This window comes from Bombina bombina, chromosome 3 (genome assembly GCF_027579735.1).
Source record: "Bombina bombina isolate aBomBom1 chromosome 3, aBomBom1.pri, whole genome shotgun sequence".
Taxonomy (NCBI): domain Eukaryota; kingdom Metazoa; phylum Chordata; class Amphibia; order Anura; family Bombinatoridae; genus Bombina; species Bombina bombina.
Window position 1 is genome coordinate 451,715,584 of NC_069501.1, and position 25,797 is coordinate 451,741,380.

A 25,797-nucleotide genomic window follows, 5' to 3' on the forward strand; every position below is an offset into this window, starting at 1 on the left:
ATCTTTATTTAAAAAGCAGGAATATGATGCATAGGAACAGGCCCATTTTTGGTTGAGAACCTGGGTCATGCTTGCTTATTGGTGGGTAAATGTAAGCCTCCAATAAGCAAGCGCTATCCATGGTGCTGAACCTAAAATGGGATGGCTGCTAAGATTTACATTCCTGCTTTTAAAATAAAGATAGCAAGAGGACAAAGAAAAAATGATAATAGAAGTAAATTAGAAAGTTGTTTAAAATTACTTGCTCTATCTGAATCACGAAAGAAAAAAAATGGGTTCAGTGTCCCTTTAATGGAAACTAGGCTTTAGTGTGATCCATTGCAAATATTTACAAATGTTTTGTGGGATAACATTTTATATCATATATGGCTTTCTACAGTCACAAGTTAAGGGATGTGTATGAGGTTGTAACAAACAAAAAAGTCCACCATTGTACTGTATAGTTATAAAATAAACAAATAGAAAAATACATTAAAAACAGGAATCCAAACGATAATAAGTTAAAGCAAAAATCTTTGGTCTTAAAAATGACTAAACACAGACATAAAATCGCCAAACATTGTCCACCACTTAAAATAAATAGACCTGTTGGTCAACAAATTCAGATATAATACAGGGCTTGACAAACATTTGAGCCAGGTATCTTTGTCTTTTTAAATCTGTGCATGGCATGTGGATAATTTTGCACGTCAGGTACAGCCACATAAGTCCAAGTAAATTTGACTGCACTAAGGACAGACAGCCCAGCACATTTCTTATAGGCAGTTAAAAGGGCATTATACTTCACTTTTAATATAACTATTGTTAATAGACACCACTACAAAGAATAATATGCAAAGATACTGATCTAAAAATAAAGTATAAAACCTTTTAAAAACTTACTTAGAAGATTCCAGTTTAGCAAAGTTGATGAGATTAGGCTGGGACACCCACTGAAAGGGGTTGGGGAAACAAGAATAGCAGACACTATGTAATGAATTAAGACCATGTTATTTTGTGCTTAGAATGTCCCTTTAAGTGGTTAGTAGGCAGAGCTGACATTGCTCAACTCACTTAAAGGGGCATGAGAGTTCAAAGGGACACTAAACTCTAAATCTGTTTTTCTTAAAGGGACACTCAGGTTTTATTAAATTTTCATGATTCAGATACAGCATGTAATTTTAAACAACTTTCCAATTTACTTCCATTAAAAAAAATGTGCACAGTCTTTTATATTTAAACTTTTTTTGAGTCACCAGCTCCTTCTGAGCATGTGCAAGAACTCAGACTATACGTATATGCATTTGTGATTGGCTGATTGCTATCACATGGTACAGGGGGAGTGGAAATATACATAACTTTGAAATGTGTTAAAAAAGAATCTACTACTCATTTGAAATTCAAAGTAAATGCTATTGTATTGTCTTGCTATCTTGCATTTGTTGATTATGCAAATCTGCTGTGTTTACTGGTCCTTTAAACATGTAGTTCTTTGCAAGCAATGGAGCAATAATTAAATGTTTTAGTAACATCAATTACAAAATAAAATACATTTAACCAAGGATATTGACAGTCTACTCCAGAAGTGTTATTGTTTAATAAGATAGATAATCCCTTTCCCCAGTTTTGCATAACCAACACAGTTATATTAATATACTTTTTACCTCTGTGATTACCTTGTATCTAAGCCTCTGCAGACTGCCCCCTTATCTCAGATTTTTTTTGACAGATTTGCATTTTAGCCAATCAGTGCCCTCTCATAAGTAACTCCAAGAGTGTGAGCACAATGTTATCTATATGGCACACATGAACTAACACCCTCTAGCCATACATAAACTGTCAAATGCATTCAAATAAGAGGTGGCCTTTAAGGGCTTAGATTAGTCGACAAATCTGTTTAAAATTTAGGAGCCAGTAAGAATATTTATTAGCCAGACAGTGGTATTTCTATATAGATATATAGAGAATAAACGCAAAAAGTTAGGAGACGGGTAAAATTCTAGGAGCCAGTGGCTCCCTGGTTCCTGGGTTTGCCGAGCCCTGGCTTAGAAATTAGTATAGGAGTCTCAGCCTACCTAGGTTTAGCTTTCAATTAAGATAACCCAGAGAACAAAGCTAATTTGATGATAAAGGTAAATGTGAGCGTTGTCTAAAATTACATGCCCTATCTGAGTGATGAAAGTTACATTTTGACAAGACTGTCCCTTTAAGCCAAAATAATAATCTCAACTACTTGAATGGTTAGACTGTGACGTTCCTTCCCCTGGTTAATGAAATATTGAAGCAATATACTATTGTTATTTCACCTATCACCCGTTGCACCGCACTGAACCGCGCATCAGCCGTATATGAATAAATGATTACAACAATAGTAATAAAAAAGTGTATCTCAGCTCTCCATAGATAACAAGCAGCTTTGTATCTGCATTACTGCATCCTGCTATCTCTTTTGTTTTTCCTCCGGATTCCTGAATACCAAAAGGGAAAACAGGCAACTCTACACAGCTGAATAACAGGAAAAGTAAAAGGTGCCCAGTATTTGGTTTAATGGTGATAGATCTGGCTCTGCAGGGTCAGTATGAGGTCAGACCTGCTTTACACATCCGTGTGTTTCATACAAAGCAGGGGATGTGGCAGAGTAGAAACCATAATGCTGACACCTTGCAGCCTCCTGGGAACGTGGCAGAGATATTCATAAAGCGCAGCGCCTGATGAAATGCACAGATGGATTTCTTCCGTGTCGCTACATATTGCTTCATATTTATTTAGAGTGCACTGAAGATGTCTAGGATATTGAACCTGCTTGTTTCTAACAATCTGTTCCCAATGAAGAATTCTGTTGCAAGCTTAATATTTTTATATTTGGTGCATATCTCAGTATCATTGCTTACAATCTAATTTGGGGGTCTGAGCTCATGCAGAGGAAATATATTGTGACTACTGCGGTCAAAATAATTTTCCCATTTCAAAGACTAAAGAACTGCAACACAGTTAAAGGAAAATACTAATACAATAAATAAAAAAAATATAATGACAAAATCCATAAAAGGCTGCTATTTTTGTATTGCAGTGTCCCTTGCTAACTGCATTTAACCCTTAACTGGGAACCACAATGCATTGCAACTTTCAAGCAGGACACAGCCAGTCAGCCAATAAGGTAAAGCCTGCATTTGTATCCACCAATCATCAGCGTTGTATTGCTTGGGAACTGCAATATGTTGTGTCTATCAAGCAGAACCTTATAAATTATTTGCTGTGCTTAAAGGGCCATTAAACACTGAGGTGTTAATATAAAATGATAAATCGTGTATATAAAAAAATTCTACAATATACTTTCATTATTTATTTTGTCCCCTTTGACACTAAGGGGCCTTTTTATGAAAGGCCTGTCGGACATGATCCAACATTGCGGATCATGCCCGACAGACTTAGCTGAATGCGGAGAGCAATACGCTCTCCGCATTCAGCATTGCACCAGCAGCTCTTGTTAACTGCTGGTGCAACGCCGCCTCCTGCAGATTCACGGCCAATCGGCCGCTAGCAGGGGGAGTGTTAATTAACCTGATCGTATTCGATCGGGTGGAATTGCGGCAATATCTGTCCGTCTCCTCAGAGCAGGCGGACAGGTTATGGAGCAGCGGTCTTTAGACCGCTGCTTCATAACTGGTGTGTCTGGCGAGCCGAAACACGGGGCTTCAAGCTCCATACGGAGCTTGATAGATATGCCCCTAAAACTTTACACTTATTTTGTCAATATTTAAACCAGAGCTCGACAAACCCAGGAGCCTGGTAGCCACTGGCTCCTAGAATTTTACCACTGGCTCCTAACTTTTTGGGTTATTCTCCATATATCTATATATAAATCCAACGGTCTGGCTCCTAAAAATATGCCTGGCTCCTAAATATTCTTACTGGCTCCTAATTTTTAAACACATTTGTCAAGCACTGATTTAAACAGCTAATGAAACTTTAAAAAATACATCTACATGTTATTCTCAGACTAATCTATTCATTGTATGCATCATTCTATATAGCATTTATTTAGTGTTTAATGTCCCTTTAAACACTTAGGGCTCCATTTATCAACTGTGTCTGCCGCTTTGGAGGCCCTTTGCTGCAGGCTTGCATGAGTAATACGATAGTTTCCGAACTTTTAAGCCAGCTCTTAGCTGGACACATTCACTCTGGGTGATTGACAGCCCCTACTCGCACGCCATTGGGCTAGTGTGAGCAGGGAGCGGCATTGTACAAGAACACGCTTGTGCAATGTTAAATATGGGCAGCGTATTGCTGGCAGCTTTTTGCCATTCCAGGCAAACAGGTTTGCAACAATTTTATTAAATAGGGCTCTTAGTAACCAAGAAACTGACACATGTTCTGAGCAGTTCAAAGACTGTGCCTTCAAATACTCTTTTTTTGTTGTTGCTATAATTATGGGTGCCATGGCAGCACCCATGATTAGAGGGAGGTGCATGAAATGTATTTAGCGTTTGTGTATATAAATGGCTACTAATGAATAGTAAAAAATAACAGTCTAAAATACTTCCAGTGTTCAATAGAAACAATAGTACCATAAACATCAAGATCTGGTGTATGCATGTATCATGATTTGCATAGCACTGGCAATGTACACAGCACAAGTCTGAAATGCAAATTCAAAGGGCATTCTGGAATTGATAGAACAGTGCAGAGTACGCAGAGGGAACATTTACATAGAGCTGCAAATCAACATGTATTAATCAATTTAATAAAGCTAAGAATTGCTACACATACATTATATAATATATAGATAGATAGATAGATAGATAGATTAGATAGATAGATAGATAGATAGATACGCACACACAAACACACATAAACATAGCAAAAACTAAAGCACTCATTAGATTCACAAAAGTACAAAATAAATTTATATTTGCTTCACAGTAAAAAGTTGATGACATTTTGGCGCAAAACACACACCTTTGTCAAATTATACTACACAAAAAAAAGTATACACACGACTACACACTCACATTTGTAAATCAACGGATATTGGGGATTGCCATCTTTTTTCTGGAAATAAAATACCGGCCAAGTTCATTAGCATAAACAATTCAAATACATTTAGAAGTTTGAATTTGACCATGCTAGCATCTTTTTTTTTCTATATTTAATCTTTATTTGTGGCCATGGGATTTATTAAATCTGAAAACTGCCCTATCTCAGCCCAGTGAAAACCTCTCATTTCCTCAAAGACCACCCTGATCTCCCCCCCCCTTCTCCCCGGGCTAATCTTACTCTGTCCCTCAGCCCTAGATTATAACAAAAAAAAAAAGTGCAGTAGTGACAAAGTATTTATATCAGATTATTATATATCCATTTGTTTTTACTAATAGGATCAAGCTGTATGAACATAATTTTGACAGGCGTATGCATTCCCAAAGAGAAACAAGCCAACATATTTTGTAGCAAAACTCAAAACCTTCCAGTCTTATCCAATAAATCCATTAAATCTAATTAGTAAACTTAATTAATTTGATTGTAAATCCCATGCTTCAAAACCTCTGATTTTAAAATGAAGACAGTTTTCATAACAGTAAAATATGAACTATCTAATTAGCCCTATTTTCTTTCGAACAATATATAAAATGACAAATAGACTTCCCCTTTGTGAGTTCCTGCAGACACCAGTCTGGGAGGGAAAATAATGAAATCGAGGAGACATATTCACAAAAAGCACAGGCTTAATAAACACTTATACTCCCAAAGAGCACTGTTCCCCTCTGGGGATTAGCAATTGTTTTGCTTAGCATTATTTAAGCCTGATTTACTTTGCTTTGCCTAGTAGCATAGGAAGAATTTCTGAGGCTAACATTGCGTGCAGGACATTATTTAAACTGGCTATAGTTAAAGGGACATACAACCCAAATTTGTTCTTTCACGATTCAGATAGAACATAGAATTTTAATCAACTTTCCAATTTACTTTTATTATCAAATTGTCTTCATTTTTTTGTTATCCTTTGTTGAAAAGTATAAATGTAAGCTCAGGAGTGTGGACGTATCTGCTGTATTATATGACAGCAGTTTTGCAACAATGTTATACATTAGCAAGAACACTAGATGGCAGCACTGTTTCCTGTCATGAGGTGCTTCAGGCATGTGCACGCTACTTATTTAGATATCTCTTCAACAAGGAATAACATGAGAACAAAGCAAATTTAATAACAGAAGTAAATTGGAAGCTTGTTTTAATATTGTAACCTCTATCTAAATAATGAAAGAAACCATTGAGGGTTATATTCCTTTTAAGACTAACATTAAAAGGATATAAAAGTGTAAAATGTTAAAGCATTTTATTGCTGCATTGGTGCTAGAATATAACTATGTTAACCCCTACAAAAGGGTTACACACATAGTTAAAATCAGCTCTAGAGCAGCAATCTGCTACACTGGGAACTAACTGAAGAACACATATGGTGAGCCAATGGCAAGAGGCGTATATTTGTAGCCACCAATTACCAGTTAGTTCCCTGTAATGCATTCTGCTCCTGAGCCTACCTAGGTTTGATTTTCAACAAAAGATACAGAGAACATAGCAAATTTGATAATATAAGTGAACTGAAAAGTCTTTTAAAATTGTATAGTCTATCTGAACCATGAAAGATTTGTTGTAAAAAGCATTCCTATTTACTTCCGTTATCAAATGATGCAGTCTTTTTATATGTACACTTTCTGAGGCACCAACTCCTACTGAGCATGTGCAAGAGATCAGAATGTATACATAAATGAGTCTGTAAATGGTGGCTATCACATGATAAAGGGGCAGGAAAATTTAAGGCAATTTTTAAATTTGCTAGAAATAAAAAATTGACTGCTCATTTGAAATTTATAGTGTTATTGCATTGTCTTTTTATTATGCATTTGCTGATTACATAATTCAATTGTATTTAACGGGGGGAGACTAAAAATGTAACTTTAAACATGAAATAACATTGAGAATTAAAAAGTTCAAATTGCTGGATTAAAGTATTTTAATCAACCTTTAAATATTACATTATTACAAAATACAATATTTTTCTGATCCTACATGAATGTTACATGTAGATTTATTTAAAGGGACGTGAAACCCTAATTTTTTTTCTTTCATGATTCAGATTGAGCAAACAATTTTAAACAACTTTCCAATTTACTTCTATTTTTTAATTTGCTTCCTTCTCTTGTTATCCTTTGCTGATTGTTGTCTTGTTATCCTTGTTTATCTAGGTAAGCTCAGGAGCAGCAAATAACCTAGGTTCTAGCTGCTGCTTGTTGGCTGCATATATATATTGATTGTCATTGGCTCGCCCATGTGTTCAGTTAGAAACCAGAAGTGCATTGCTGCTACTTCAACAAATGATACCAAGAGAATGAAACAAATTAGATAATAGAAGTAAATTAGAAAGTTGTTTAAAATGATAGTCTCTATCTGAATCATGAAAGAAAATATTTGGGTTTCATGCCCCTTTAAGTTGTTTTTTTTAAGAGGCACTTGTGCATCATTAAAGATACCATCAAATTAAAAACACAAAAAAAAACCATCCTCTATTTCGTTAGAACATGTAATTTTTCCATAACTGATCCGAGCTTACTATCTTTTACATTTGCACAATGGGGTGAAACACAAAGTCTTGCTCTTAAAGAGAAGCAAGGAAAAAAACAAGCAAAAGACAGTTAATGATTGTCATCTCCTGATTGGTTAACAGGTCATGTTCCGCTCAGGTGTTTCAATTAGTCCTGTGCATTCGGATCATTCGTTATGATCCGAATGCGGAAGAAGGTGGCCGCTCAATACATTCAGCTCTTTTCAGAGCTGCATTTATTCTTGTAAAAAAGTGAAACACACTAAGATCAGGATTTGCACAGAGTTTAGTGTCTTTCACAAGAATAAATTCAACTCCTAAAAGGTGTCGAATGCCGCAATCAGCCGCCTTCTTCCACATTTGGATCATAACGTATGCCGAGTAAGCTGAAAAAAGTAATGCAAAAAAAAAAAGAATTACAGCATTTGAAATTCTCTTTAAAGGGACAGAAACAGTAATACTATACAACCCCAGCACAGTATTGTAAGACATTATGTTTGTTTTAGCCTTTTCTAACACAGAGATCTGTACCTTTTACAAACCCCCATGTGCCCCATTTCAGAGCACTTTTAGCTGCTGATTGGCAAGAGCACTTTTATGCACAAGCTTGATTAACAGGCAAGCAAGTGCATGCACCAATCAGCACCTGCCCAGGCTGTGAGATTGGCACCTAGAGTGTGCACAAAGTGGTAATCTTGAGTATTTTGAACAGTTAAAAATGATGCTCCTTAAACCTTTTTCAACAAGAATGTTGAATGTAAAAAGACAGATATAAAATCCCCATTTCTTTTTTCTTTCAGGTGTAAAAAGGACTAAATTAAATAAATAATGCATATTTTATTTCCTGTGGAAGTTCACACATTGTTTTCTTCACTAAAGACATCATTTTGACCACCCAATCAGGAAGACAATTGTAAAGACTGGAAAAGCTGGGCTAGACTTTGTCTACTGAAAATATATGCTTGTGTCATTGTAAGTGTGTATTTATTTTTTTTTTATATGTCTGACTAAATATTTCTTAACTTCTTGGCTACCAAAAAAAAAAAAAAAAATTCCAATGTATTGTACCCATCTCCCTGGGGAGAAGAGAATACTAGAGGTCACTTGTGCACTGTGCATGACAAGTGCCAGGGGTTCGTATTCATGGTGTAAGCGAGAATCCTGCGCTGCAGTGCTGATGGCTGGTAGCAGGTGTGTTTGGCATGAGCTTTCTGTATGTCCCTAACAGTGCCCTCTTACATCTGCAGCGGACAAAGGGTCTCCACATACAGCACCTGTTGCATGGCTAGAGAGAAGTCACTGGGGGCCTAAGTTCGGCTGTGCCTCCAGCTGTCCATCATCCAGAACAAAAAGGCATCTATTTATCACCCTGATGAAAGTCACATCTTGATGCAGTGCAATGCTTCCCCAAGCTCTCGCGCATAAAGTTTCCAACAGATATATTAAACAGCAAGCTGAAGCATTTGATTGATATTTTATAGCATTGGGCACTGATAGTTCTGCTATTTTTAGCTCTGCAGCCAGCACGATCCCACCACTTTTTTTTTTTTTTTTACAATGCAGATACTATGCAAAATTTGCTAAAAGGTCAGCCCAGCCTCTCCAGCTGATTCACTAAGGTTCACCATTCTGTCTATTTAGTTAGTGTATCAGCTGCGTATAATAACACAGGAACTGGTCAAGCTAGTAAAGGTGGAGTGTCTGGGGGACCTCTTAGCAAAGGGTTCAGCAACCTTAGGCGCCCAGATGTTTTGGAACTACATTTCCCATGATGCTCCGACAGCCTATCATGGGATATGTAGTTCCAAAACATCTGGGGGCCCAAGGTTGCTGACCCCTAAGCATACCTCACAACATTTGCAAGAAGCATTCTGGGACTGGGAGTCCTAAGCTGAGAAAGGGACAATTGTGGGTGGGGTTTCAGGTGCTATTTTGGTGGAACCATGACCAACAGGGACAGGGTTACATATATTTTGTAGGAAGACTGTGGTGGGCAGAGTTAGAGAGACTTTGGCAGAGTCAGACTGGTCTTAGGCAGTCCCCCTAAGGTATTAATGCATTCAAAACATTTTCACACTCACATAGTATGTTAATTTAATGTAAGACTGCAGAAACAAAATGTAATTACAAGGTGTTTAATATCCTTATGTATTTTAGTGGGCATTTTACAATACTTTACAAGTTTTTCATCATTTAAAAAAAATACTTTCTATTTTTACGCTTGTGGTGTATACCACTGTCTGCCTATACAGATGTTTTCTTTATCAGCCAGTAAACTTCTATCTCACAGACCAGCTGTACATTGCCAATTAGTTTTAAAATCAGATTTAAATTATTAAATTAATGAAACAACTAAAATAATATGCATGATGTTTGCTGTTTCATGTGCTTTTAAGTATAGCAACAACAACAAAATGAAAACCACAATTTTCCTTCGTGATTTAGATAGAGCATAACATTTTAAACAACTTTCCAATTTACATATATTATCTAATTTGCTTAGTTCTCTTGATATCCTTTGATAAGCTCAGGTGCTGGGAGAAGGCTACTGATTGGTGGCTGCACATATATGTCTCTTGTTTGCTTACAATGTGTTCAGCTAGCTCTCAGTAGTGCATTGCTGCTTCTTCATCAAAAGATACTATGACAGGGCATAAGAGCTTGTACTCGGGGGTGAGGTCCAGAGCAGTCCGTCATTGGGATAGAGACAAAATATAATAATATGTACTTTATGTACTTTAATTACTTTACCTGCAAATGTATACTGTAGTGCCTCGCCATTAACCTTTTCTTTTAAGTTTCTGAATTGTACAGCTCTAACTCCCCCCAACACAATTCCTTTTATGGCTGTATCTATTTCCACCTTTGCTTTGGTAGAATGCAGAAGAACACAGTCATTATCTGCTGGAGCATGCCTAGAAGCAAATAAGCTGCTGTGAACTCAGTACAAATACAATGCCTGTGTTTCTGATGCTAAACACTGATAGGGGGGGTGGATCAGAATACTCCAGGCAGCATAGCTATGTAACTAATTTTGCATATTTTTTAAAATGATTTTAAAATACTTGCCAGCAATTTTCAAACATTTTTTTATGCAAACTATTTTTACTTAAAGGGATAGTAAAGTCAAAATTAAACTTGCCTGATTCATATAGAGCATGCTATTTTAAGACACTTAAATTCACTTCTATTTTCAAATGTGCTTTGTTCTCTTGGTATCCCTTATTGAAAAATAATATACACATATCATACACCAGTGGGAGCTGCTGCTAATTGGTGCCTGCTAACTAGATGTGCTCAGCTAGCTGCCAGTAGTGCAATGCTGTTCCTTCAGCAACGGATAACAAGAGAATGAAACAAATTTAATATAAGTAAATTGGAAAGTTGTTTAAAATTGTATGTTCTAGCTGAATCATAAAAAGAAACATTTTGGGTTTACTATCCCTTTAATTAGCCCTTTTAGGATATGCACAGATCTCAACGTGATTTATGGCACTTTAAGATATAATTAATATCTGGCCTGTTAAAGAGTCCTGAGGACTGGAGTTGAGAAACATTGTTATTATACACCATACATCTATACGTTTTTTATTATGGACCCTTGCAGTCCCCCTTGAGTAAAGACTGCAATCTGCATAAGGATTACAGTCTCATGTTTACTAAAACAACTGTAGCAAAATAAGGGTCCATTCCAGCTGTAGGTAGTAACATATAATTCATCTCAAGTTTAGTACGGAATCTGTCATTCACACAAGGTTTTCTGAAGAGCAAAGCATACTTGAGTTAAGGCAATGTTGGACGCAGTTCAAGTGACTTTAAGAGCCATGGCTTCTAAATTTTTACTTCTGGTTCATTAATATACAGCCTTCCTTGGCACCCAATAAAAATGAATGACTTATTACGACCCTGTTTAATTTATAGGCTTATATATGCATGATGGAACATTCCTGAGATATTGTGAATCTCACTTACATATCCCTACCCAGAATCCCTAGCTAAATTAGAAGCACTGTATACTTAAAGGACAGTAAACCTAAAATATAATGTTATATAATTCTGCACATAGTCTGACAGCAGGAGCGAGCTGCACTTAGTGTTATGGCCCGGTCGGGCCGGGCTGTGACTATACAGCTGGCCCGATGCGCTGTGGAATAAAAACAGACCCGCTCAGAAGAGCACAGAGAGCGGGTCTGAAAAACATATTTTAAAAAAATTAAAAGGGAATATAAGGTTTAATAACGATAGCACTAATATAATGTTATATAATTCTGCACTATGTGCAGAATTATATAACATTATATTTTAGGCTTACTGACACTTTAAAGGGACATTAAACCCAAAAAATGTCTTTCATGATTCAGATAGAGAATACCATTTTTAAAGAGTTTCCAATTTACTTTACTATTATCAAATTTATTTCATTCTCATGTTATTCTTTGTTGAAGAGATACCTAGGTAGGTAAGGTAGGGTGCACATGCCTGAAGCCCTACATGACAGGAAATAGTGCTGCCATCTAGTGTTTCTGCTAATGTATAACATTGTTGCAAAACTGCTGCTATATTGTGCTGCAGACATGTGCACACTCTTGAGCGTACATTTCTGCTTTTCAAATAAGGATAACAAGAAAACGAAGAAAATATGATAATAGAAGTAAATTAGAAAGTTGTTTAAAATGTGTAGAAAAAAAAAATGGGTTTTATGTCCCTTTAAGAAATCTGTGGAAAACAATCTCCTCACTTGTCTGACATATATATATATAAGCTCTTCAATGTATTATTTTACTTAACAAGTAATAAAAGTCTATGCATAATGTATACAAATATATCTCTCTGAGTATGTTAAGAAGTATATGCACTAGGCTTGACTTAAAGGGACACTGAACCCAAATTTTTTCTTTCGTGATTCAGATAGAGCATGAAATATTAAGCAACTTTCTAATTTATTTCTATTATCAAATTTTCTTTATTCTCTTGATATCTTTATTTGAAATGCAAGAATGTAAGTTTAGATACCGGCCCATTTTTGGTGAACAACCTGGGTTGTCCTTGCTGATTGGTGGATAAATTCATCCACCAATAAAAAAGTGCTGTCCAGAGTTCTGAACCAAGGAAAAAAGCTTAGATGCCTTCTTTTTGAAATAAAGATAGCAAGAGAACGAAGAAAAATTGATAATAGGAGTAAATTAGAAAGTTGCTTAAAATTGCATGCTTTATCCGAATCATGGAAGAAAAAATGTGGGTTCAGTGTCCCTTTAACAGCACTTCCAGCTCAGTGCAGGGAGTATGGGCAATACACCACTATGTAAATTACATATACAGATTTATGATGATTATTTCTGTCTTAAAGAAATATGAAACACTCATTTTTTTTTCTTACACAATTCAGATAGATCATGCAATTGTAAGCAACTTTCGAATTTACTCCTATTATCAATTTGTCTTCGTTCTCTTGGAATCTTTATTTGAAAAAGCAGGGATGTAAACTTAGGAGCTGGCCCATTTTTGGTTCAGTACACTGGGTAGCGCTTGCTGATTGGTGGCTACATTTTTCCTAGTCTAGAAAAATGAGTAGACTTCTCCTACATGTTAAATACTGAAAAATTGCAGATAATCTCTTTGAGCTAGAAACAATTACAAGCTAATATACTATATTTTTATTATCCTCTATATTAGATATATTTAAAGGACCAGTCAATACAGTAGATTTACAAAATCATCAAATTCATGATAAGAAGACAATGCAATAGCACTTAGTCTGAACTTCAAATGAGTAGTAGATTTTTGTTAAATAAATTGCAAAGTTATGTCTATTTCCACTCCCCCTGTATCATGTGACAGCCATCAGCCAATCACAAATGCATATACGTATATGCTGTGAATTCTTGCACATGCTCAGTAGGAATTGGTGACTCAAAAACTGTAAATATAAAAAGACTGTGCACATTTTGTTAATGGAAGTAAATTGGAAAGTTGTTTAAAATTGCATGCTGTATCTGAATCATGAAGTTTAATTTTGACTTGATTGTCCCTTTAACCTACAAATAGCATAATATTACATAACCCTAGGGTGTATTCACTAAATCACAACAGCACTAAGTGTGTATTAGTAAGGATGAATAAATATCTATTTTTTTCTTACATTCAAATGGCAGGATTGACGTTCCCTTGACATACCACTATTCAAATGTTTGTTTACATTTAATGTTAACATTTGAATATTGAACATTAGCATCTGAAATGTCAATATAAAATTCACATTTTCAAAAATAACCCATGTAATCTGAATGTTGCTTTCCATAAACTTACATTGAAGGCTTTGCCAATTCATATTCAAACACTAATACAGTATTTGAATGTTTGTTGGTTAAATTCAATATCTAAATGTTACATTTGATAAAGAAAAAATAACACTATAAATGCTGAATGTTCATCATTATTTTTTAAGACTGTGTTGCAAAATTTCTCCGTTACAATTTGTTAGCATTGAGTTCTAATTAGTATAGCCTATGTATAATTTAATACAATTTTAAAAAAAAAGTTCAAATTTTTCTGATATTGTTAATAATCCATTAAATATTGACAAGGAACATGTTTTACCGTGTAACTAGTTAAAGGGACAGTACACTGTAAAATTGTTTTTCTATAAATGTATTTTAAATGACTTGTTATACCAACTGCAGAGTATAAAATATTTGAGAAATTGCATTTTCGGGTGTATTTGTGTATCTGAAGTAGCTGGTTTTGTGCTTTGAAACCACAGCCTATTACAATGGGTTGAGCTTCAGGTAATATCAGATCTCATTATGTTATCACTTTTATGTACACAGACTTGCTTCCTTATCTTATATTTGTCTGGAACACCAAAGCTCAATACATAGAGAGAACAATGGAAAATTATCATTTTATTACTTAACTATCATGCCTCCTACTAAGTGTGTAATCTCTTCTGCTGGCTGTGTTTACTTAGGCTTGTCAATAGCGTATACGCCAGTATCAAAACTTTCAGTATAGGTTGGGAAACCACAAGCTAAATCAGCTATTTCAAATGCTGAAATATGAGTAAAGGAGCTACTTGCAACCAATTTAATACACTCTAGCAGGTAAAAAGGATCATTGGGAATAATTTAAAGGGGAGAAAGTTTTTGGGTGAAGTGTCCCTTTAAAGGGACAGTCAAGTATAAATTAAACTTTCATTATTCAGATAGGACTTTTAATTTTAATTGACTTTCCAATTTACTTTTATCATCAAATTTGCTTTTTTCTCTTGGTATTCTTAGTTTAAACTAAACATAGGTAGGCTCATATGCTAATTTCTAAGCCTTTGAGGGCTGCCTCTTATCACAGGCTTTTTAAATCTCTTTTCAACACAAAGAGACAGAAAGTACACGTGGGCCATATAGATAACACTGTGTTCAGGCACAGAAAGTTATTTAAGATCTAGCACAAAACAATGCTAAATTTAAGACAATAGATAATAAACAGTCACAGTCATGTGATCAGGGGGCTGGAAGAAGGTTCCTAGATACAAGGTAATCACAGAGGTAAAACGTATATTAATATAACTGTGTTGGTTATGCAAAACTGGGGAATGGGTAATAAAGGGATTATCTATCTTTTAAAACAATAACAATTCTATGGTAGAATGTCCCTTTAACCTTCAGGTAAGTTCAAAATTGGCCACTCATGCCTTATTTTCACTTCACATTAGAAGCTTTTTTTTTTTTTTTTAAACCTTAAAGGGTCAGTAAAGTAAAAAAAAAAAAATGTTGGCTGTACCCGGGCAGAGGGCGGCAATGCACACGAGCGCAAAATATCGCTTTTGTGCAATGATGAATTCCAGCAGCGGAATTCAGCCCGCCAGAGGCGAGCTGCGGCGGACAGGGGTGCATATGTGCGCCCCTGTCCGCCTCAGCTTGATGATAAATTGACCCCATGAGGCGCCTTTTCTCTAAGATGGTCAGTTTGATGGGCCACTGAGAGGGCCCAGCTTGTCCCTGATTCTAAGTATTAAAGGACTACTAAACACAGTAGAATAGCATAATCAGTAAAATTCATGATAAAAATATAATGTAAATGAACAAATATTAAAGTTAGTTCTATTTACCATACCACTGCATCATGTGACAGCCATCAGCCAATCACAGAATGCATATACGTATATACTGTGAATCCTTGCACATGCTTAGTAGGAGCTGGTGTCTCAGAAAGTATAAATATAAAAAGATTGTGCACATTTAGATAATTATTATTATTATTCTTTATTTATAAAGCGCCAACAGATTCCGCAGCACTGTCCATAGGTAACAAAGATAAAAGGACAGTACAATATGAGACACCAGACAAAATTTAACAAACAAATACAGGGGGAATTTGGAGCCCTGTTCCCGTGGAAACATACAATCTAAATGGGTAGGAGGGTGAGAAACAGGAGGTGGGGACTGCAAAGGTGGGAATGATGTTAGTGTGGAGTTAGATGAGGGCAACTATTAGGCAAGTGGAATTCATTAGTTACTGATTTGGTGATAGGCTTCCCTGAACAAAAAGGTTTTTAGGGAGCGTTTAAAGGAGGAGAGGTTGGTCGAAAGTATGACAGCTCGAGGAAGTGCGTTCCAGAGGGTTGGTGCCGCACGAGAGAAGTCCTGTAGTCTAGCATGAGAGGAGGTGATGGTAGAAGAGGCCAGGAGTAGATCGTTGTTGGATCTTAGGGGATGGGCTGAAGTATATTTGTTGATGAGTGAGGACAGGTATGGGGGGGTTGCATTGGTAAGGGCTTTGTAGGTCAGAGTGAGAATTTTGAATTTAATTCTGCTGTGAATGGGGAGCCAGTGAAGGGACTCACAGAGGGATGCAGCGGATACAAAGCGTCGGGAGAGGTGGATTAGCCTAGCAGAGGCATTTAGGATGGATTGAAGGGGGGAGAGGCGGGAGAGAGGAAGGCCAGTTAGTAGGTTGTTACAGTAGTCAAGCCGGGAAATTACTAGGGAATAGATTAGCTGTTTAGTAGTTTCAGCACTCAGAAAAGGACGAATTTTGGAGATATTGCGTAGGTGGTTGCGACAGGATGAAGAGAGCGATTGGATGTGGGGTATGAAGGACAGATTGGAGTCAAGTGTAACTCCTAGGCAGCGGACTTGGGGTGATGAGGATAATGAAAGATATTTGAAAAGTTGTTTAAACGTGTGTGCTCTATCTGAATCATAAAAGTTTAACTTTGATTTGACTGTCCCTTTAAGTTTGAATTACCCTTTTATTTTTCTTACTTTTAATAAATAAATAGAAGGCACTGAAAATCAAGGTCAGCATTTTACATCTATTCTCGCAGTCTTCTACAGTTTATAGAATCTAGATCAGTGTGTTTTATAAATTCTTGAAAATAATAAATTTTTTGTGCACAAGCAAACTCCTACCATTGCTAATTCATTCCCTCAATTATCTGATTTGTCTCGATTATTCGAGCTATGTCTATTACAATATATCTTCTGGTTAGTTTGGCAAAGATCCCAGAATGATGTCATAAAGAAGATCCCTGATTGGCTAACAGCAACACCAAAATACACATAACTTTTATACACCATTTTAATTTGTAGTTACTGATATATACTATATTGGAATAGGGTTGCTTTATCTGTCTTCATGTATGCCCTTCCTCTAAGATACCACCCATCAAAAAAATACAAATGCTACCGAATAAAATAATCTGAAACTCCTAATACAATATACATGTGTACTGAGAGACATTGAGAGCACTGGTGATACATTACATATCCTGCTTCATTGTGAGAGTAGAATGGATTAATAAAGAGAAGCTGTATGGTGTTATTTAGAAATGCATTTATCTGATACAATGCAGGAAGCCTATATATGCAGCTCGAGTATAAATATCTCTTCGTGTGCATCGCTGCACTGATTGCGGAGTGAAAATACAGCCAGGGAATGTTATACAGCAAGTGTCATATTTTCCTCAAACAGTGTCAGAAAGGCATTATCTATACCAGCTGCCGTTTCACATGGGTTCAGCGACTGCTGTATCAAGAACTGACTCTATCATTGCTCTTTACTGCTGGGGCCATGCCCCCACTTCTGAGTGCCTTATTGCCATGCAGGTGATTGTGAAGCTCATAATAGCTTATAGCTGCCTGCTTCTATACTCATATATAACGCTCTACTAGCTATAAATAAACAGTACCAAACAGGACAGAGATCTGTACCTAAAGTTGCTAGAATAATGATATAGTGCAAGTATACTCTACATGTTTGTACCCAGAATTCTTAGCAGCAGAATAAAAAATAAAACACTGTACTGACTGATTGTGTAAAGATACAAGTATTTTTTAACGGCTTGGCACATGTCGATGTGCTTTCTATATCTATCTATCTTTATTTATTTATATCTATCCATTTCCCTGCTTGCCAGACAGCTAGCCTGTTTTTATGTCTATCTATCTATCTATCTATCTATCTATCTATCTATCTTTCTTCCTATCTAACCATTTCCCTACTTACCAGATAGCTAGTCTGTCTTTCTATCTGTCTTTCTATCTGTCTGTCTATCTATTTCCCTGCTTGCCAGACAGCTAGTCTGTCTTTCTATCTATTTATCTATCTATCATCTAAATCTATCTATCTATCTGTCTATTGATCTATATCTGAGCTTTACTGGAAGTTTTACGGTTTATCTTTTTTTTAAAACTGGTTCCTCTGTTTTTCTAGAGTAAAATTCAAACATTACAGCGATATCCTTTGAAAATTACAATATGAAGTATGTTTCATACATTCATAAACCCACCTTTTTATGGTGTAATAATCCTTAATCATACTGTGAAAGAGATTGGTACAAAATTACCTACAGTTGCTAAAATGAAGATCTAGTACAAGTATATTCTGCATGTTTGTACCCAGAATTCTTAGCTGCAGAATGAAAAAAACAATGTATTGACTGTGTAAGAATTCAAGTAGTTTTAAATGCTTGTCACATGTAGATGTGTATCTATCTATCTATCATCAGCATCATCATCTATATATATATATATATATATATATATATATAGGGCTAGATTTATCAACGCTGAGGTGTACAGGGGTGCGAAATTACCCGCAGGTAATTAACATTGCACACGAGCGCAATTTTGCGCTCGCGTGCAATCCCGCCCCCTGCCCGCGCACAGCCAATCACTCGTGGGCAGGAGCTGTCAATCTCCTCGGTCGGACTCGACCGAGATTGAATTTCGCCACAATAGAGGTGGCGCAGATGTTAGGGAAGCAGCTGTCTGGTGACCGCTGCTTGATAAATCCCGGCGAGCAAGTTCTTGAGAGAACTTGCTGCCGTAGGGGCTTAATAAATCTAGCCTATAATATCTATCTAACAATATCTATCTATCTATCTATCTATCATCTATCTATCTATATATCTATCTATCAATCATATATTATCATATTTGTCTATTTCCCTCTATCAATCTATCTGTATATCTACCTACCTGCCTACCTAACTAACTACCTAATGACCCATTTACCTCTCTCAATAAGTGACAAATACACACCAGCTCCTTTGATTTAAATGCAGTGGCAAAATAAATACTTTCATTTCTAGAGGTAGTGCTCCTAAATAAGCTTTTATGTTCTAAATATATTTGAATAGAATAATGTATCATTTAGTATGGACAAACCTCTACCATGACAATTTCATAAGGGCTTGTTAGCTTTATCATCTGATATTCTCTACAATGTTTGCTCAGAAACTGAAAAGCAACAAGGCAATGTTTATTGTTTACTATTATGGTACAGAGAACATTCCTTTTTTTCAACTATTTTATTGCTGGTTATAGATAAGTAATATTAGGTAACACAGAAATACATTTTTTACAGACAGACAATCTGATTTGATTGATTGAGACAAAGTAGAAAAACCAAGCTCAATGATACATAAGAATAAAATTGTTGTTTCTGTTGTAGGAACTTACTATGTATATATATGAATATATTGAATGCAAGCTCTTCAGACAGGAAAAAAAAACTGGATAAAGCTAATCTTTGAAGTGATTCTTAAACTTTTTTGGGATGTTCAATACAACATTCAAAACATGGCAGGATACATTTATATTGTTTTAACCATGGATAGTAAATTTTAACCAAACACAGTTCTTCGATGGTCTAAAGCTAAGATTAATTATATATTTTACTGATCATAGTTATCTTCAAACTTGAGATAAAGATTAGAACAAATTGAGTGATACGTTTTGAGATATGATACCTTTAGCAACCATAATAAGGATCATTCTCTCTGTATTCACTAGAACACAATTGTCCTATTGCTTATAAACAATGATGAGATTGCTTAAATCTCATAGTACTTACAAGTGTTTTGCTTACATTAGATCAGATTTCATGGTCTCTAAGGATTTATTGATAACTTTTTTTCAGTTTGTCTTTCCATTTTCAATTAGCCAAGTATATGGTCAACTATCATTTAATTTGCCCTAAGCTAAAGTGAAGTTAATATAATGGCAATTCAATACATCTCATTTAAACATTTAATGAAGCCTTAGCTGCCCTTTAGTAAATATAGAACCATGCTAGATTTAGAACCTCAACAGATTTACTTAAGTATTGTGAATCAATTCTAACGTATTCCACTCTTTAGGACAACCCTAAGTATATCTGAAAATCTAAAAAAAATACCAGAACTAGAGGTAAAGAGGTGTATGAGTAAAAATGATATTATGAGCTCAAAAATAATTTAAAAATAAAATAAAAAAGCAAATATTAAAACATAGGAAAAGGACAGAAACTATCTGGTGCATTTCGGTGGATGCCTTATTCAAGACTCATTGCTTCTATTAATTTCCGATAATAAAATATCCTACCTGGACAGCAGAATAGTATGAAGGTGTTAAAGATCCAGAAAAAAATGAACAAAAAACACTGCTCAGAAAATGTATATTTCTGGCTCACAACAAAGCTTGTATGTTGTCCTCTGCAAAACTATAACAACCTATTCATCTTTGAAATGGTATTTTGTCAGTTTGTGAGAACTAAGAATCTTTAGCCATAGACGTTCAAACAAAATTAACCTTAAAGGTGACAATATGATCTAATTAATGTCCTTTCATAGTGGTATTTTGTGTGAAACTTTCTGGAAACTATGCAAAACACAAAGAAACAAAAATAATTTTACCCACTCAAAAGTATTTTGCCCTGAACAATTAATGATGATGATAAATGTTAATGTCAGTAACTATTTCAAGTATTTGTTGAGGTAGTGTAGCAAGCTAAAGATTTGTGTGTTAGGATATTTTACAGCAATTTAAAAGATTATCTCATGCACTAACCCTTTAATATAAAAAATGGGTTGTTTTCATTCAATCACTATATGGTGCATGGCCCAAATATAGAAAAATTATCCAAAAAAGCGATTGTAAACTAAATATGGTAAAAAAAAAACTTTATCCAAACTGCTTGGGACAGGAAAAGGTTTGGATTTCGTAATAGTTTGGATTTTGGAATATTTGTATCTTTAAAGTGGGACAGTTTGGAGAGGGGATGGAACCAAGTATAGACAATATCTTATGTAATTTAGGCAATATTTACTATATGTCATAATACAGCTTATATATGTTTTATGTCATTTTTAATACTTCTGTATGAATAGTACTATCAGAAACTGTATCTTTTGATAATTTTATTTTTTTAAATATTAATTTAAAAGTTTGGATTTCAGAATAAGTTTGGATTTTGGAATTATGGATTTGTGTATATGTACCTGTATTGTTAAATATATTTAGTTGAACAATTGAACAAGGACTCAGTAGAAAGTAGGGCATTACTATATTCACTACAGCACTGGTGGAATTTCTAAAACGCAATGTGTTAGTTCTCTGTGTCACTCTGCAACTGAAATGGACCTGCAAATATAATGAGCATTTACTTTTTTTTAACAGGGCTCTTGTACATACTGTACAGTAAAAAGACATTAAGAAGATATACTTTGTCAAAATGCAAAATTTGCAATAACTTTTTATGCAGTAGTGCTTTACCACTGCCTAAAGCAATGGTACACAACTTGATGATGAATAGCATCCTCATAAAAGACTCAGTTTCAGCCTTATAATTTTACAAAACAGGAAAAACATGTCCACAGTTTACCCTCAAAGACAAAAAAAACTACCACCCCCCAAAAAAATAAAACACGCACTATATCTGCACTAATATTTCTCAACTTTACACATGCTGTACCTTAAAAAGCAAGGATTTGTAATACTATTGATGTGGGATAAATATAAAGCTTAAAAGCATCTTGTGGCCCCTTGTTGGGCTCTGGGCCCTTAGAATGACACTTGTCACCCATTAAAGGTCTAAAGACTACTCTTCCAATTAGGTTAGATATTTGTCCCCAGGCACTGTGACCCACAAATCCAGTCTCCCATAGTCCTTCAGCAGCGACAACGCATGTCTGCTTTGACAAATCACACACATCCGTGCACTCTTACGCCTCGCTCTGATAAGCTTTCCCTTTATCAGTGCTTGGGTTTGCACATACACAAGAATGCCTGTTTGCTTTCTGACGGTACCTGAAATTCAACATCTTCCTCATGTGTTCTTGCAAGGTAAACACCCAAGCTTCAACAAAACTTGCAAAGATTGTTTTATGTATTTGCAATGAACCTGCTTCCTTCTAATCATATATTTGCCTTGCCTGTGTTGTTACTCTGAAAAAAAAGCAGGAGAAGGGTTATCTGTGTGGACAAATATTAGGGAACTAAAGATATTATTCAAAAATAGTTAACTCTTTCACTGAAGATACCTTTGTATAAGTTGAAATATTTGTACTGACAAAACATTGCACATGGTGTAGGAATAACAGCTTTATGAAGATTAGTTACCTGTCTACTCTTTATATAGAAGCATATATTTGCTGTAAGGAACTTATCTATAAATACAAGGACTGCCAATCACTTCATTGCACACAAAATTAGAGTAGACCCAATCTGTTCATGGCATCTTTTAAGCATAAGCAGGCAAAGTGTATGCAATCAGCAATAGATACTTTCAAATTTCAAAGTATGTCATATAGATGACACAAAAAAAGGTTTGTGACATTGTAAACAAAGGGGCAATAGTCAGTGTGAATAAAAGTCATATCTATTCCATCTTAGGCTGTTTAAACAAATGAAAGTATGTGGGTATACTTAGTTTTAAGCATAATACGCTCACCCTTAAAGAAAGCAATTTCTAAAACCTATTGCCTCCTAGAATTCAAATATAAACAATTGATGCCCCTTTAGCATGAGAAGATTCCACTCAGTGAAATGTTTCTACAAATATTCTGGCCATTCCTAATATCTTTTTTTATAAGTACCATCACTTATGATTCATACAGGCTCATCATCACTCAGATATATTCTAATATTTTTTTTTACTAACTTCAGAAAGATAAAGGCTACATGAAATATGTACACTGAAGAGGAATTGAATTGGTTCTTCCAGTTTCAATATTGAAGCTCTTAATAGATGAGTATCTCACACATCATTTGCACGGAAAAATGAGATTTCAGATATTAATATTAAAGAGAAAAATATAATCACCCAACAGAAAGCAATTTAAAAAGTGCTGCATGCTTGTTTTCTTTTTTAACCTCTTCAGTGATGAAAGTCACAGACTACTAGTGTATATAGGGCTAAAAGATGAGGCACAAAAATATAGAAAGGTCAAACTAACCACATAAGCAAATCCACAAGCGATTTAAAGATAAAGACTATTTTGTGAATATGATTTTAAGAACTCTGTTGGCACTAAATGTTTTGATTATCATAATTAGTAAGTCATCCTTTAACCATGTTGTATAGTAACACAAATTTTAAATATATATCTTGATTCATGGGGGGGGAAAGAATGCTCCTATATAATTTACTGAGCAGCCACTCAAGAGCAACAGCATTTTGCTGATGGATACAAAACTATGTAATCTTCAGTACAGCTAGAAGGGCTATCATGCAGCCTTAAAGGTGGGAATGCATTGTAGGAGATAGGTTACCACCAATGAATTTGTGCTATAATGCAGGCAGAGATGTGTAAAGATATAGATTACTGTCAGTGTATTTGTGATAGATAGATAGATAGATAGATAGATAGATAGATAGATAGATAGATAGATAGATAGATAGATAGATAGATAGATAGATAATAGATAGATATAGCAGATTTAGATATGAAAAACTTAATAAAAGTATAAAAAAATGGAAACCCAATAATAATGGCATGGTATGCCAGTTTAAGATTATAACAAATATTAGTCTTGCTAATAGATAATGGATGATCTGATATGAAGGGTGCACAGCACCTGCAGTGCATTGTTCTTACACACTCCAGCAGCTATTGACTGTAATGTCTCTAACCATCAGTAGTAGGTGAAGAATGGACTAACTCATTTGATAACCCATCAAGTCTAGGTGCTTCCCGAACACAAGTTGGCAGATCTGCTGATGAAGCTCTGGTCAAGCAAGTTATTCCCGATCTCAGCCAAAATCTACAAGCTGAACCACATGGGGGCCCTTTTCCCTGCAGAAGCTGAAGGATGACTAGGAGATGTGATGCTAGTGGACAGCCACCCAGCTCCTGCGGAAAGATCCCCTTAACCCTTTTAATGCCAGAGAGGTATTTGAATACAAAAAAGGGTAAAACTGGGAAAACCCCTACTAATAAAATAATAAAAAAAATACCGCTATCTTACTCCCTAGCGTCTATGATTACCCCATGCACCATGCCAGCTCTCACCTCATCATATCCTTGTGTAGCCCAGTCTAATTCTTGCAAGCATAATCCACATGAGATCCACAGAAAGGGATCTAAGGTCGAGCCACAAAACCACAGAAGGTCCCCCTTCTGATCTGTATTCCTAAAGTATCTCTCTGAATGGAATCACTCAGTCATGCATACGCTGGGAAGCTGAGATTGCTTCTGTTGCTCCTTTTTTTCCTCTTCAACGATCCTTTGCTTTCCTGTTTTACGACCTTCTTTTCCTGTCCTTTTTTAATGCTCTTTTTTTCATCCCACTTTTTTTTGTTTTGAAAAAAGATCAGCTTTATATATATTTTCCCTTCTCTCACGTCCTCTCTGCTTTACGAGCAGCTCAGATCTACTGTAGCTTTTTCTTGCCTTCACATGCGGGTAAAGAGAAACTCCCCCCTTGCCATATACACACACAGCATCTCAGCAGTCACTCTGCCTGCCAGAGCCTGCCTCCTTCTATTACCATGCAAATCATTAACATACTGTCAGGGTGCAGCTTAACTCCATGCATACCACTACGGTCCCTGCAAGCTTCACTGACAACTCTATCCAGCCCCTAAACACCCATCCATCTTAATAAATACATCAGTGTTTATTTTTAAAGAACAAACAAATCTGATGAATCGAACGAAAAGTCAAATATTACTCCATTTTATTTTTGTAACCGCGTTTTTCTGATTATTTATATACACAACCACCACACCCTTACTATTACTAGTTGTATCAGCTAAAATCCCTCACTGATCTGTCTGTGGATTATTATATATAATGTATTCACAAATGTTTACATGCAATAGAGTAAGAGCCACAGCCTGAGCACTGACATATTAAACAGAAAAGGGGGAAAAATATTGAACCAGGTGAACTAGAAAACATAGATTCAAATTCTACTGATACATATAATACCCATGATAACTTTGCACAGTAAAATCTGAGGGGCCAATTATCAAAAACTCACTGGCACAAAGAGAAATCACACAATAACTTTTTTTTTGTGTGTGTCACACATCCAGAACCTTGCTTAGCAAGATAAATAGCTTTTACGCTTAAATTTGCCCTTTTAAAAATATTTGGGGGATTTAGCAGTACTGACAAGTGTTATTGGATAATCTAGTCAGGCCAGAAAGCTTTAGAGAATCTGGCCTTAAATATTTGATCAGTCAGTTGCTAAATATATACATAACAGATAGATAGAAATAGATAGATAGATAGATAGATAGATAGATAGATAGATAGATAGATAGATATAGATAGATATAGATAGATAGATGATTGATAGATAGACATGGATAGAATGATAGATAGATGACAGACAGATACTTCCATTATCTATCTGACTGGCTCACTGTCTCTATTTATTGATCTATATCTGTTTATCTTTGGTTCATCTTGGTTTTTTTGGGGGGTTTGGGGTTTTCCCCCAAACCAG

At 35.6% G+C, this 25,797-nt stretch overlaps 1 protein-coding gene across 2 annotated transcripts in view; it reads right to left on the reverse strand.

Annotated features, from left to right (window-relative positions):
* Nucleotides 1-24,775, reverse strand: part of PLXNA2 (plexin A2) — a 458,521-nt gene extending 433,746 nt beyond the window's left edge. The window contains exons 1-2 of one of the 2 annotated variants that reach the window (XM_053706687.1): nt 24,354-24,775; nt 22,150-22,287 (exon numbers count right to left, since the gene is read on the reverse strand). The gene's annotated coding sequence lies outside the window, so the exon portion shown is untranslated. The remainder of the gene's footprint in view (nt 1-22,149; nt 22,288-24,353) is intronic. The other variant, XM_053706686.1, reaches the window with a different exon arrangement.
* Nucleotides 24,776-25,797: the final 1,022 nt, after the last annotated feature.